Source organism: Sinocyclocheilus anshuiensis, unplaced genomic scaffold (assembly GCF_001515605.1).
Source record: "Sinocyclocheilus anshuiensis isolate Anshui unplaced genomic scaffold, SAMN03320099.WGS_v1.1 scaffold476, whole genome shotgun sequence".
Classification (NCBI taxonomy): Eukaryota; Metazoa; Chordata; class Actinopteri; order Cypriniformes; family Cyprinidae; genus Sinocyclocheilus; species Sinocyclocheilus anshuiensis.
In genome coordinates, this window is record NW_015554139.1 from 53,599 (window position 1) to 69,326 (window position 15,728).

At 36.9% G+C, this 15,728-nt stretch overlaps 1 protein-coding gene across 1 annotated transcript in view; it reads left to right on the forward strand.

Moving 5' to 3' along the window:
• Positions 1-915: 915 nt before the first annotated feature.
• Positions 916-15,728, forward strand: part of LOC107670513 (inactive rhomboid protein 1-like) — a 53,185-nt gene continuing 38,372 nt past the window's right edge. The window contains exon 1 of the mRNA XM_016463145.1: positions 916-1,315. The gene's annotated coding sequence lies outside the window, so the exon portion shown is untranslated. The remainder of the gene's footprint in view (positions 1,316-15,728) is intronic.

Here is a 15,728-nt window from a genome sequence, read left to right on the forward strand (position 1 = left end):
TGGCTGTTTGAACACATCCGACCACATGAGCATCCACCCTACGAGAGCAATCCAATCGAATGCGTTTTCGACTATACCTCTGGAAGTGGTCAAAAGTGGACAAGCTCAAAACGTTTTACACCCCGTTCACACCTGTATTTAGCGTTGTCCACTTGTGATCAGATACAAAACACATCTTAATACCAGGTGTAAACAGGGCCCTACAGGTTTAACAATGGAACTAGCAAAAAAGTCACCAAAAAACTCAACGATTAATATACATACTGACAGTCAGTCTGAAACAAACACAGAGAGGCATAGAGATACAAAAACAGAAAAGGCCCAGTGCTGTTGGATTGATTGTATATTAGGACTCTTGCAACACTGGGCGACCAAATTCGATGACAGGAATTAACTCTTGTAGAGTAATATTTTTGACTAAATCAGGCAATAAATTTTACCACATGAAGCATACTTTTATTTTACAGTTTATAAAATACAAAATAGCTGAAAAAGTAGCCTACTACTATGGTAATATTTTATTAAACTAAATGTAATATTCTGTCTTCTTCTACTAGAAAGAAAGAAAGAAAGAAAGCATAATTTCACAAGTGTCATGAGGTCTGAACTTCTGATCATGCACTAATGCACATCTCCTTATCTAAATGAGTTTCTGTCACAAACCGCAGTCAACATATCAGGCTGTCAGTTGATATTAAACCCATACAGTAACTAAACAACTAGTCCCAAACAATATCGCACGACTGTAATAGTCGAGAGGAACACAACATAACACAAACTCGGTGTCTGTCTTTAACAGACCCTGCTGAAGACTTCCCTGCTTAGTCATGGCTGTACACACACACACACACACACACACACACACACACACACACACACACAGACTGTGTGAGTCTCTGCGCCTCACAGTGTGTGTGTACGCGCACCAATCGGCCACGCACTTGACCGAGTCTCGGTCGACACGGGCGGGGCTCCAGGTCTATGAAACTGAATTACCGGCAGACCAAAACTAAACTTACCCGAGCCGATCGCTTCTCTCCGTGTGTCGTGCGTGCGTGGGAATGTAGCCTACTCGCAGCTGCGTGGGAACAATCATATAAACTGCTCTACAATGTCTTAACATTGGATTTTTATCACCGAGAGCCTCAAGACGGGGAGACTTTGACATATGCAGCTGTTTATTCTTTTGCTCAGCTTTAACGTTGGACAAAATGAAATAAATATAGGCTGTTCACATCGATATTTCACAGGGATCTGGAGATTTCAGCTGTTAACATTTTTCCCCCGTCCCGAAGTGCTTGTGAATCGAATAAGGGTAGGTGATCGTTTCTTTCGTAACGTTTCATTTTCTGTTTTTGGTGTGTAGGTTAATATACGCCAATGCAATGAACATACCGGTGAGTCGTGAGATCAGATGCATCTATGTGTTATTATAATGCATCGCACAGTTTTAAAGAATATTCTTACTGTATCATTGTAATAGGCTATTGGTGTATTTCAACCGTGAATGGTTTTAAGGATGTGTAATGCTTAAATACCCGAACTTGAAGTTGAGTGTTTTTTAATCACGAGACGTTGGCATGTCTTGGAGGCGCGAGCGCTGTTCCGTGTTTATGACTTCAGCCTACATAGCCTTTATGCGCTCCGGTTTACTTGATATGCTTCATCGCAGTATCCACTTATATTTCAAACCTCTTGCTGGGTTTGCAGGTCTGATATGTCTGTCAAACGCTGCATTTGTTGTCAGATGGCCACTCGTTCTGATCCGAATATATAGTGCGTTAGTGTTTGTATGTTTTCCATGCATACTTCAGTAATAGCAATTCACTTATTTCCTACACTGTCCACGGTGATGTGATGACGTCAGTTCAACAGTTATCGATGCCCCGCCTCCATAGTGATTTTTATCAGATGATTGTTGATTAGCCTACCTGTGTTTCAGATGCGTTCAATGTGCTCAAACCCAAAGGCCGCTGCCACTCTGTACTAAACGCATGCTTATCATGCGTTTTTCATGTGGAGATTTCTGGTAAAGCCGCAGTCAGACTTTGAGCGCTAATAACAAATTCGAAAATAATACTTTAATTAAAAACAAAAAGCTGCTGTCCGTTAAATACTATTTCATGGATTAACTCAGGCAATAACTTTTTTTTCCTCTGCCACCGATGGTTACAGACGTCATTCATTTAGCCTATCTCGAGAATAAAATTTATTTGAAGCAGGCATGTAAGCTGTAGCATGAACAGGACCATTTAAAAGTCACGTCTGTTAATAAATATGATTGTCAGTTCCAAACACTGAATATGTGAATGTAGCTAAACTGACTACACAAGTATCTTGTTTAATTTGTGCCCCAAAAATAGTGGAATTCTTTAGTTTGTTCAATACCTTTGTCTATAGGTGCATCCCAGTTTGCATACTAAGCCGTTTTGTAGTAGGCCTATAAATAGTGCGAGTAGTGTGTTCACACTGAAAATTCAAACAAGAAAAAGCTGATTTCAAATACCTGGATGATGCTCTTATTAACTGGAAAAATAAAGTGTGGAATATTTAGATGTGTCCCAATTCACACATCACTATTCTATGCCGTTTTTATTTTATTTTATTTTATAAATAGTATAGAGTAGTGTGTTCACACTGAAAAAGCCAAAATGAAAAAGTGCACTTCAAATCTATCAGTGTTAAATGACAAAATAAACTTATATAATTAATACACTAGGTTGTGCATATGAATGCATAGTTCTATAGTACGTCACTTGGGGCACAACTGTTATTGTGTCATCCTGTCATGTGTTCAGCTCAGTTTTATGCCAATTTACTGCTCTCAGGGAGAGACTTGTTATCTTGGTAAACAAATGGAAGGTTTAGACGTAAATGAACGTAAATAAATCTATAGTCCTTAGGGTTCATCTTTGTGCTTTTCAAATTCAGTGTTTCAAAGATGGTGAGAAATCTAAGTGTTCTATTTGTTTGCCTGGATATCTGTAAAATACATTGCAGGATGTTCACTAAGAGCAGTAACTTATAAAGCATTTTTTTATATAAGCATTTTTTTTTTATATATATTTCCTATTACTTGTTTCACTTCTGTTTCAGTTTTTATAACCATTTCTTACTATGTGTAAGTAAGTTGTTGATTTGAGTTATTTTACTACTTCAACAAACTAAATGGAAATGAAATAATATATATATTGAATTTATAAATGTGTGTGTACATATACAGTATATATGTATGTGTGTATGGTTGTACATACACATATGTAGTAGTTTTTTTTTGGTGTTTGGCTTAGTGTTATGTTAGAATCATTATTATACTCTTATACCTTTTGTTCTTTAATATTTTGAATTGTTTTTAGCTTTATTTTTTGTTTTTCATTTAAATGTTAAGTTTTGAAATTTTGTTGTATGCATTTGTCCTTTTTATTTAATCTCTTTATTTTTAAAATGTGTATAGGTAGTATTTATAAAGTTTTAGCTTTTAGTTTTGGATCTGTTTTTAGTTGTTTTAATACTACAATTGATTGCTTCTGTTGTCCTCAGTTGTAAGTTGCTTTGGATAAAAGTGTCTGATAAATTACTAAATAAATAAATAAATAAATAAAGCATAGAACTGAACTGAACTGAACGCACAACAGGGAGGAACAGAACGAGACGACATAAACAAAAGACACATCAACATATACTAATTTATCTTAACTAGTACACAGTGACTATAGACATGGACAAATGTATAGTATAAAGCAGTCGACTCATTTCAGGCACAAATGGAACATCATACACGGGTAGCGTTTTCATAAACTTGTTTCAGACAGGCATTCAAGGCACCATAATGTCATATCTAATGATCTAAACCAGTTTCAGGGGAGCCGTTGACACAGCTAAGTGAATATTTAATGACTGCAGTATAAACTGAGATGCATCTCTATGCCATACTTCCTGTGACAGCAGTGTTTTTCAGGTATTGAAACACAGCCTGCATGTTAGCCTGTGTGTCGCTTCAGGCCAGGCTTATGTGTTTTGAAGAGGCATTTACTGGCCTGCATCTAAATCAGTACCCCTGTGAAACATAATCGGTGATGTTTTGCAAGAGATATTCAAGAATACAAGCAATCATTTTATTTGGAGAGTGAGAACTTCTGTTCTAAAGTTTGTGGGGAATGCAGTTGCGCGAGGCGTCCCTGGCCCGTCGCCACGTCCCACTCCAGCTTGTGCTCGCAATGCTTTCGAAACATTATCTCATTCAGGGGATCATCATTCATGGTGATGTAACGAGCCCGATTAAGCAGGGCCTCGATCGACTGTCGTCATTATGTGTTGCAGGTGCGCTCCAACTGGGCTCTAGGTCGGCACAGTAGAGGAAAGGACAAGAGGAGGATAGTGCTGGAGTAGGTTGATGGAGTTGAGTGGCTGTAATGGAGAAGCATGGTCATGTGTGGATGAGTCACACGGCAGTGTGTGTCTGTCTGACTGTCCGCCTGTCTTGCCAAGAGTGGATCTCTTTCATTACAAGTGGTTTTATCAAGCTTCCCTATTTAAAATACATTTGTGGTAGAGAAATTGTTTAGTAAAATGGAGTGGGTAATTTCTGCGATGCCAGATTGCAGTGTGGTTGTTGTAATGGCCCGACTGGGTCAGATATAACAACACTGGCTCAATCAGTTGCATGACCAAAAGGCTGAACAATGAAATGTGCCGTTTTTAGCGACAAAGCAACCTGAAGTCATTGATTTTCAATAGGTATGTTTATATGCACTATTTTTTGTCAATCCGAATCCCAATCTGAGTTGAGATTCTGAAAGCTCAGTTTATATGGACCCTACACATTGAAATCTGATTCACATATTCTTTTATATGTGCATTGCATGTATTTCTGAGAAAAATTAAGCTCATACTTAAGTCGTTGCGTTCGGAACCGGAGAAAGCCAGTGCAATAATGTCACTGGAGCTACTGTAATTGTCATTTTTGCCTTGATGACATATCTAAAACGAAAGCTGACAAATATGTCAAGAAGAGCTTTTTTTTGCAAATATTTAGTATTCATTCTTTTCCACCGGCCAGACGTGAGATGTAAATAAACATATGCACATTCGTAAGATGCAAAACATATGTAATGTGCATGTGCATACTGTATGTGAAAGGTATTTCTGAATCCATTCGAGAAAGTAGTCGCATTCAAGTATTTCCATGCTTATTTTTTCCTATTGATCAGATTATCTCAGGTCTACAGCATTGAGGATTGAGCTCAGCTGGATCGACCGAGGTATTTACATTAAGATTGTTCAGTCCAATTGAGCCATCAATCTAATTAATGCAGGTTATTTAGTTGCATGTAAACAAAGCTAATGAGAGTTGGTGATTTATGGTGAAAGCTGTGAATGGCTACAAACATAAAAAAATATTCCACAGAGTTTGGTGACCTCAAGTGATTTTTTTGCTATCAGTGTGAACGCCCTTTAAGTTTCAGTTGCTATAAAAAGCAGAAGGCTTAATGTTTATGTGGTGTTATTGCAGTCTGGCCACCAAACTCAAAAGTGTGACTCTTCATTTCTTTTTGTGAGATGAACATGCATCCTTTTCAACATCCTTTTCCTTTTCAACCATTAACCATTTCTGTAGTACACCAATGGTCTTTTGGTTTACTGTAAAAGGGGTGGCAAAAGAACAATTAGGAAGGTTTGAAGGGAATGGAGTGTGCTGATATTTAAAAAAGGCTGCCCTTTTATTTAACCTAGTTCTTCCTGTTATGTGTAAAATGGACACATTATGTTGAAAAGTAAATTCAAAGTAACAATATCGCTTAGAGAAAGACATGTTAACTGACTTGTTTGACAACTTTTGAAAGAAAAGACTCTGTTGTCACTTAAAGAAGCTTAAAACGGGTCAGACGTTTTCCCCACAGCTCTAATGCATCAAGTTTCATATTTTCAAAGAAGCGGTATTAGAATTGTGTCAGAGTTCTTGGGGCGTCCCACCAGCACACCTCCCTATTCAGTAGTGGACTGAGGGGGGAAAAAAAACACAATGCATACTTAGAATAAAAAAAAGTCTTCTTCAATGTAGCTTATCAAGTTAAAATAAAATAAAACTTTATTAATGCATCACCTTGTTTAATTAGTTTTAGCCTACATATTAATAACTCACATTACATTTTTTTTGGATGATCATATGTATGTTTAGAAACATACAGTCGCTAATTGGGTTCTGATTCTGAAAGAAGTTAATGTACCTTTTTTAACAAATTATAATTGCAACTCTGAGTCAGAGGATGTATTAACAGTAGCATGATCTCATGTGGTTTCATTTTAGTTGCTGATTTCACTGACTTGATTAGCTTGTCCTCAAAGTAACGATGAACTCAGCATTTTCATTGGCAGCGTTTCCTCAAATTTAATCAGGCGCTAACTACTAATATTAACATTATCTAAAAATGACCTGCTAGTATGTTATAAATGTGGCAGCACAAAAGGTAAACACAGATAATTATAGTCATTATGTGAATAAACAATCATAAATTAATGGAGCATTGTAACATGCATAGTTAGTAAGGCAGGAGAGGCTTTGCTGTATTTCTAAAGGCACTGTTAGGCACAATGTGCAGCTGTGTTTCGCACCTTTATCATATATTTTAGCACATTTTATTCATTTTTTCAGTGTACTTTTAAAAGCAAAAATGCTCTACTCTGAATCATAGTAAGATGCATGGAAACAGGTTGTGATCTTTTACATATACTTTGCCTATGTTTTGGAGCATAAATCATGTACTCTGAAAATGTATCTTTAGTGTGTCTCGTCAAGTTCAGGTGTTGTTTGATTTGGTTCAATCTGACAGATTGTGGCATGCTGTTGAACATTATTTCTGCAACTATGTATGACATAATGCTTTAGATTAGTGAGATTAACTAGAGATGCTTTTACCTCTGCTGTCAGTCCTGTCCTGTGCACAGTTCCAGGCACAATTAAATGACTGCGGGTTCTCAGACTAATCGACATGGCTTTAATGAGCAAAAAGAGTTTCTGAATGTGAGGGTTTATTAAGTCCAGAAGCAGTGCTGGTGGTGTGAAACGATGTGTAATGTGAGTGTGTAATTTTGGAGGGCTTTGATAATGTTGTGGGTGATTCCAAAGGAAGGGCTTTGATCAGTAGTGTCTTACATTGAGGTTTTCCCTCCAGTGAGATCATTCTATTAAAAGCCATTTTACTTTTACACAGCTGCTTCGATCTGTTATTGTAGAATATTGGCTTTTCTATTATACTCCTTGCATTGAGGGTTAGTGTGTGAGATATTTCAGGTTAGGTTTTTATGTTTTTCATATGAAGCACGTGTCTTCCTCATCTTGTGTGCCTTGCTCTCATAATCTCTTCACTTTTAGAGGCCTGTGGAGAACATCAGCCTGATGGATGGAGTGACCATAGGGAGCTTCCTGGTGGGCTGGTTGACTTGCTGTCGAAGCCAAATTTAGATACAAAGTAAATATACAAAGATTTTAAAGGGAAAAAAGCTCGTCATACATTGACCGCAGTTTTAGGGGATTTCACCAAGTCTAATAGTGCACTGAAGTAATGCCGAAATGTATTTATTTACAGGTTGAGCACACATGAATGCAATTAACAGTAAGAATACTTTCTTTAAAAGTCACAATGAAATGGAAGTAAAGACAAATCTTTTCTTTCGTATTGTGACGTACATTCCAGTGTAAATTACTATTACTAACAAAATAGGGTGAAGATCCATCGGCTGTTTATTGGATTTTGCATTGCACTCAGAATGAATGCGAGCTTGAACATATACATCGATGAATCGTTCACAATAAGATCAATAACATGCATTTGCAAAATAGAATTTTCTAGAATTTTATGCTGACTTTAAGCTCAGACTTTGCAAGAGTGGGGTGTTTCAATTAAAGAATCATGGCAAATTCTGTTAGTGAGCAAAATGAGAGAAAAATATACAGTACATGAAAAAGTAATTTCCTAACTCTTAATACATACCACATACTTATGATTTCAGAATTTGTAAGTAGGACTTGAACGCAGCTTATCGTGCCCTAGCAGGTAACTCTTTCCAGCCAGCTCCCTAAATTCCCTCCCCACCACTGTCTGCATATGAATTTAGTGGATTTAGTTCTTCTTCCTTTGCAATGTAAAAAAGGCTATTTTAGACATCAAAATACAGAGAAAATCACAACTGACTGCATAATCCAGCAGGCAGTAGTTTGCATTGGGTCCTGGGCTGTTGTTCGGTCTCATCTGTAGTTATGCCTGTGTGCTAATATTATTGCAGTGAGGATGAAGGGCCACTTTTATATAGGTCGGCCAGCTCGCTTGTCTCTGTCTTTAGCATACAGTGTGGCATGAGTCTGAGGAGGCTGCCGACCCTGTTTGTCTACTTGAAGTCATGTGCAGTTTGGACGGAATCAAACTTGTCTAGACTTCAAACTGAAAACCGAGGGCGTGTTTTGTGCTGCTGTGTGACTTGGCCTTCAGTGGCCTTTTGGGAGTAGGTGGATGCACGATGACTAATAATAACAGACAAGAAGATTCCCGTAAGGTCAGCGCACTGTGAACGCATTGCACAAGCTTCCATGGTTTGAGAAAAATGGTTTTCCTATTAATTTTACTTGAAAAACCGTGTTCTACTGAACATTGTCACCAGATGTGCAGCATACCTAGCATGAAACTATGTGGGTGCCATCCAGCCAACTCTCCCTTCCATTAGTCATAACATGGCACGGCTATGTGTCCACCAAATTATGTCAACTCTTTCAAATATGCAGGAGGTGTATCAAGCGCAGAAAAGAAGCATGTGCCACATGAGGCCTCTTCTTTTGGGAGACTAAAACAGGAAAAATAGAACAAACGAGCGCTTGACGGCGAGCATCATGATAAAAACAAAGCAATAATAAAAGCTGTTAGATCGCTGCTCTGGGATGCAGCCCAGATTTTCGCTCACACTCTTGCACAAGCATGGTACGCACAACTGCAGACTCATCACGGCCCGCTCACTCCCATGTGGAGCGCTGACAAGAGCACTTTCTTTCTGTTCTTGTCTTGCCTGTCCACTGCCATGGTAAGCAAGTATGTGTCACACTCACACATGCTCCTTCTCTGGTGTGTGTGCGGGGTCTGAAGGAAGGAAACTAAGCCTGCCTGCTTGGGATTGCTGTTTTTCCCTGTTTGTAAGAGGCATGCTGCTCTCCTCCTGCTGTTTTCTTCTTCCTTCTTTCTCTCCCAGCCCAACTACATCTCTCTCCCTGCACTGTAATTGCGTGTTGTCAAAACCGCTCAAGGTCACTCTCAGCTCTCCAGCGTGAGCGCTCACAAAAGCAGCAGAAATGATTCTGACGTGTGAATGGAAGTGGCCGCTTGCTTAGACCTCGCGACTGTGGGTGACTGAAAATGTCCAGCCTTGCCAAGCTGCCAACAGCTTACAAAACTATATGACTATAACAGAGATCACCTGTTTAAAGGGAGCCGCTGGCTCCTGTTGTATTTTGCAAGAAATTGTTATGGTCTGTTGCTCAAGAAAATCCCACACTTACTTAGAGCTCTCAGTGTGAGCCTTTCAGTCGCATTCGAAATGTGGAAATTATTTGGGTGCAGTGGTGCGAGTGTGTACTGTTTTTTAGCATCTCATGCCATGAGTGTGCCATTTTTAAAATGGTTCTTCAAACAGACCCCTGCATTCGGTTCCACCAGATGTTTTAATCACAAAAACACTTCCTTTGTGTTTGCTCGATGCAAAATTGAATTTCTGGAAATGTCCAGTCAAGTAACTTCTGGCTGAAACACACTGCTGTTCAGACATCAGAATGTGAATATTCATGAGCAAAACCTTCACTATTTGAGGCAGTTTATGTGCAGCTTGAAGAATATTGTTAGTCGGAATGACTTTAACATCTATTTTCTAAATACATGATTTGATCTTATTGGGATAAATTCATTCATGCATGTTGTATTGTTACATTTTTTTACCTTGTAATTTTATTCAAAAATAATTTATCTCATTTCTCTTATACAACAGACGTATTCTGGACATCTCCAATCATTTTGTGAGCATAAACTCCGCCCCTTTTTTACAATCCACTTCAAGTTCACATTCAGATCTGCCGCCATCCAATCAACAATGCTGAACAGAACCAGACATGCTTTTTTGGAGCTTTAAATAATGGCGCAAATACCAGTAATCGGCACTAATTCTTCACTGCACGTCTTTAGTAAATCCTGACAGCACTATTTTAACACCAAAAGACGGTTTGCGCTGGCGCAAGCTGTTAGTAAATCTGGCCCATAATGTTTCAATGGATGGTTTACCCAAATTCTGTCATTAATTACTCACCCTCAAATTGTTGCAAATCTTTGAGTTTCTTTTTGTCTACTCCTTTTTTTTATTTAGCAGTTGGGTTAGGGTTAAGTTTTGTAGGTGGTCAGCCAGGATTGGTGTTGCTGAATAAATAATTTAAACTGTTTTTGTTACTGGATCATGTGATTAAAATCTGTGAGGATTTTAAATTTTGTTACTGGTTGGCTTCAGAACACTTGGAATATCCTCCTAACTACCAGAAAATAAGTTTTGTGAATTTAGTATTTTTTTCATGTCATTACATTGTTTAGAGCTTTAAAAAAATGGAAAAATAACATTTTTGAAAAATTATATTTTATTTATATGTTATGCTATGTCCTCTATAGAGCACACCAGGACTCATGAATAGACACGAAAAGGCAAAAACATTGAATTTTTTATAAATCACCAATAAATAAACATTTATACCAAACTATATTATGAAAGATATAACAGAATGATATGATATACCTTTTTGATATGCCATTTTGCTTTATGCAGTATGTGTGTAAAATGGCCATAAATGGGTTGTCCCATTATATACAATGTTTCTATACACGGTATCTAATTTGCATAATAATGTGTTTTTGAGGCAACATGTAATGAAAAAAGAAGTGTAATAATGATAGTAATAATTGGCAAGATTTTCAAAATAATATCTTATATTTTATAGGAATATTGATATATAATTTCTTTCCCTGTGCACTTGTTGTGTCTACCAAAATGTGTAATAAACATGCTTTTAGTCCTGGTGTCAATCAATGTCCTGTTTCGTAACAGAAAGTCATATTTTGACTAGAAACCCCATAACTTTTTCCTGAGATGTTGATTTATGACAAACAATTGGAAAATTAGTCTGATTTAAATGATCGTTACAAAATATTATCATATTTCCATAAGGGTATTAAATTTGATCACTAAATTAATGTCAGCCATATTAAAAACCAAGGAGAGGGAGCGGTCATGGGGAATCTTTCAAATATTTGGTATCTCTGAAGGACATCCAGACTTAAAACTGTGACATGTAAGATCTCACTAAAATATACTGTCCTCTACAGAGAACAAAACTCCATGGTGTCAGGAGGTTATAGTGCATAAGCTGTGAGGTGTTTTTTAATATGCTTTTATTGGGCTTTCTTCTTGTTCTCTACCACACTCATTATAAGAGCCCAGATTATTCTTCAAAAATTCTCCTTTTGTGTTCTGAAAAAAGAAAGTCATGCAGGTTGTCAGTGCGGTAGAATCGAAAGAGACAGTGAAACTGTCATCAGCTCACATTCTTGTGCCCCGGGTTAGACTGTCTTTCTAAACCTCAAGAACCAGATCTGCACCTTCAAACCCTGCTGCCTACTTCCCAGAGGCTCATTTTCATGATAATGAGCTTCACCTGCGCAGGAGTCATATACACTTATCACTGTTTGCATTTGCGACATGCACATGAAAGGGACGGGCTTTGTGTGATAAGATCATTTCCTTTCCCATGATCTCTGCCATCGGGGGGGAAGGGATTCCAGCAAGACCAGATGTGCGAACAACATGTCAGAAAATATGATCGAGCATAAAGAAATGCCAGTAGCTGTGTGTCGCCATTAACAAATGTTTCCTGACAGTAGTTTATATAAAGACATTCACAAAGTAGTGTGAAGTACTGGGCAGATGTGTTTGCCGCTGTTGCTCGGTTGAGCGCTGCTACACTGAAGTCATGTGAGGGCGTTAGAACAAAGTCATACCCAACCCTTACACTTCCCTTTCATGCTTTTTTCTAAACTTGCTTCAACAGGGCACTTGGCTAAAACAGCCATCTCAGGTGCCGTTTAAACCTGACAGCATCCTGTTCAACCAGATATTTCACAGGTCTTCCATTTCCATTTTTTTCACAGGTCTTCCATTTTTTAATATAGTGTTATTTTAGTATTATTTTGATCCTATTATAGTTTTTATTAATATTTTAAATAATCTTTTATTTTTCAAAATCTTTATTTTAGTTTCATTTTTAGTATTTTTTTTACTTTATTTAATTTTAATATTTAAATTGTATTTAATTTTCATTTATTTTTACTATATATTTAAAAATTAATAAACCCAAATATATTAGCTACTACTATTTAGGTTTCATGTATTTTTATTTCATTGTTAGTTTTAGTTCAGTTTGACTTTTTATTTATTTTCAGTTAGTAATTTTAGTGCTTTCAGTTAGTTGCCAAGACAATATTTATAATTTTTGTTTAGTTTTAAGTTTAGGTAGTTCATCTAATATGTATATTTTATTTTATTTCAGCATTATTTCAATTAACAGAAATGTTTTAATAGTTTTAGGTTTAGTTAATGATAACAACCCTGTTTTAACATAGAAAAACTCATTCAATAAGGAGGAACAAGGCTTTTTCTATAACATCATGATGACAGCTAGGACTTTTTTGTAACAATGAGCCTGTAAAAAGTTGTGATGATGGCAGGAAATGATGTAAAGGTGTTTCCCCCTCAGGTTTACAAGAGTGCCAATGGTGCTAAACATGACACATTGCTAGAATTCCTGATAACAAGACTTATTTTGTGTGCTATGAATAGACAGGTGCCATATTCTGCCTGGTTAATCTCATACAGCCAGCAATGTCACAGGCTTATCAGTGGCATATCAAAAATGACTCGTGCTTTTTCCGTAAATGTGGCTGACGGAAGCAGAGAAGAGTCCCAGACATGAGTGCGTTTCCTTCTTCCATTTGGATCTCATCAGCTCCTCCGCACTGCACTTCCTTCCCTGGCTCCTCAAATAAGCAGAACTCTGACCTCTGACCCTTACCTCACTTGAGGCGGATGTGATGTGATGGAATCTTTGCTGTTCTTTGTGGGCTATTGTTGGGTTTGCTGCCTTTTTGGAGGCAGATAAGATAAACTCTGAAGTTCAGAGGCTAATATAGTCCAGAATCTTCTTTGTTTATTTTTAGCACAATGTTATAAGCTCAAAAAATTGAATATATTTTTTTTTTATATAATGGATGGATTAATATAATATAATATAATATAATATAATAATGCGTGTGTGTGTGTGTGTGTGTGTGTGTGTGTGTGTGTGTGTTTGATTACTACCATGTCAAGGCTCTTAAAGCCAGAAAATGAACATCTCTGCTTTTTAGAGCGTCAAAAAAACAAAAAAAACAACCTACCTGCAAGTGTCAAGGTAGCACAAATGTGTTTTGGTCTCCATGGTAACTCCCTAGAAACCACATGTTCTGCCGACACTGAACTGAAACATTTTTATTTTTTTCCTCCAACATTCTGCAGTGAATATGGTTCTGTTGTCTGATTTTGTTCTGTTGTTCTGTTGTCTGACTATTTCTCTTGTTTGCATCTGGGTCAATGATGTGATGCTCATTTTTTGTGGATCTATTAATTTAACTGCGGATGTATTAATTATATAAATTGTTGCACTGGTGTAACTGGCTTTTATTTATTTATTTTGTTGTTAATGTATTTATTTTTAATTCATGTATTTATTTTTTATTTCTGCATTTATTTCCACATTTCTGCATTTATTTCCATATTTCTTCGTTTTTTATTATTCATTTGTTTTTATTCTTTTTTTTATTTTATTTATATGTTTTAATACATGTGTGTATGCATTTATTTATTTTTTATTTTTTCATACCATAATTATTTACTTATTAATTTATTAAATATTTATTTTAATTACTTTGGGGAAACTTATTTTAAAAAGTGTTTTGATTAGCCTGTTCAAGAAAATGATTAAAGAATCTCTGTGGTTTATAAATGTGTTGTAAAATATTTAGTTAAATGCTAGATTTCATCATAGTGTCTTCAATTTATATATATAACCATCGGTTGGAGCAAAAGACCTAACATTAACTTATAGCCTACAGTGAATTTTGTAAATGTTGGAAACCTAAAACTTCAACTTACTCCAAACAGGGCTGCCAACTTTTGAGTTCAGCCTAGAGTGAGAATTATTCAGGAATAGTTAACAAGCTTGCGATTAAGTACATGTTATTTTTCTCAATTTTTCTAATCTAAACTAAACGGAACCCTTTTGTTAAAGTTAAAAATAACTATTGATTTGTATACAAGTTCATATTAGACCTTTTTATAATGTTATATCTATAAATTTTTATTAATTATAATTAAAAAATAATAATTATATGAGTAAAAATATTATAAATGTAATTTTCTTTGCAAAATTCTCCTCTTTAGAGTACATTTTTTCTTGCTAGTTTATGGACACAATGGATTTTTATGCGACAGTGTTTTCAAGCTGCTGGCTTTGCACGTTTGAAACACTCATTGAGTGATTACATGAGACACTATACATTCAGTAAGTTATATCTTTCAACACGCCATCGGATGTTCATTCATGTTTATTTCATGCTAATCATAATGCACTCCTGCTTCAACAACAAACAAAAAAAGAGCTCCAAAACTGTATTTATAGTTTGAAATTCTTAATAAAACTAACAGAACTTGAATGCATTGTCTGTGTCCTCTTTGCTCTGCGATGTTTTTCACTGCGTAAGAAAACAAACGTGTGACGTGAGAGCGCGTACGTGACAGTTAGCAGAGGCTGGAAGGTACACCGGACGACATGAAGCACGATGCGACACACCAGACATGTCGTGCCCTTGAGTTCAATGCTAAAATAAATGCTTCTTTCAGTACGATTAAACAAAGAAAATTAAATAGTGGCATATTAAATTTTGGGGTGGCACCCGGGGTGGCCATTCAGATGTCAGGGGTGTCCAGTGCCACCCTGTACACCCCTCTGGCTCCGCCACTGCAATGAATCAAGGCAGAATGTCTCTGCAACTCTATGGACGTGAAGGCAACTACCACTACAGATGTCAAAAGGATCAATAGTGTCAACATTTCAGCATTTTGACAGGACATTTGACCTCTTTTCATTCCATCTGACTCTCGCTGTGCTGAGTTTCCTCTCAGGAGAGCAGCTTTACAAACAGCGAAACAGCCCATATTTTAAGCAGCTCTCTGACAGAGAGGCTCCAAGTTGCATCTCCAACCTGCTAAACAAGTGACTGATTGTCTGCTGGAGGTCAGACGTTTTCCTGTTAAGCGAGCTAAGAGCAGACTCTCAGTCACAGCGTGCCCAAAAACATGTGATCCCCATCTAAATAGTTTCCAGCATGATATCAGTCTGAATCAGGCCATAGAAGCTCTTATTGTGCTCTCGGTATGAGCCTGAAGAGCATCAAGCAGAACAGAAAGTCAGCAGATGGGCCCATCACTGCAAGGAAAAAAATACAGGGAAAAGTTCATCCAAAAATTGCATTTGCCGTCATCTGTAATGCTAATCACTTTTGTTTATTTTTTTTAAATATAACTACACTACAAGCTACTAACAAAAGGTACCTCACTACACT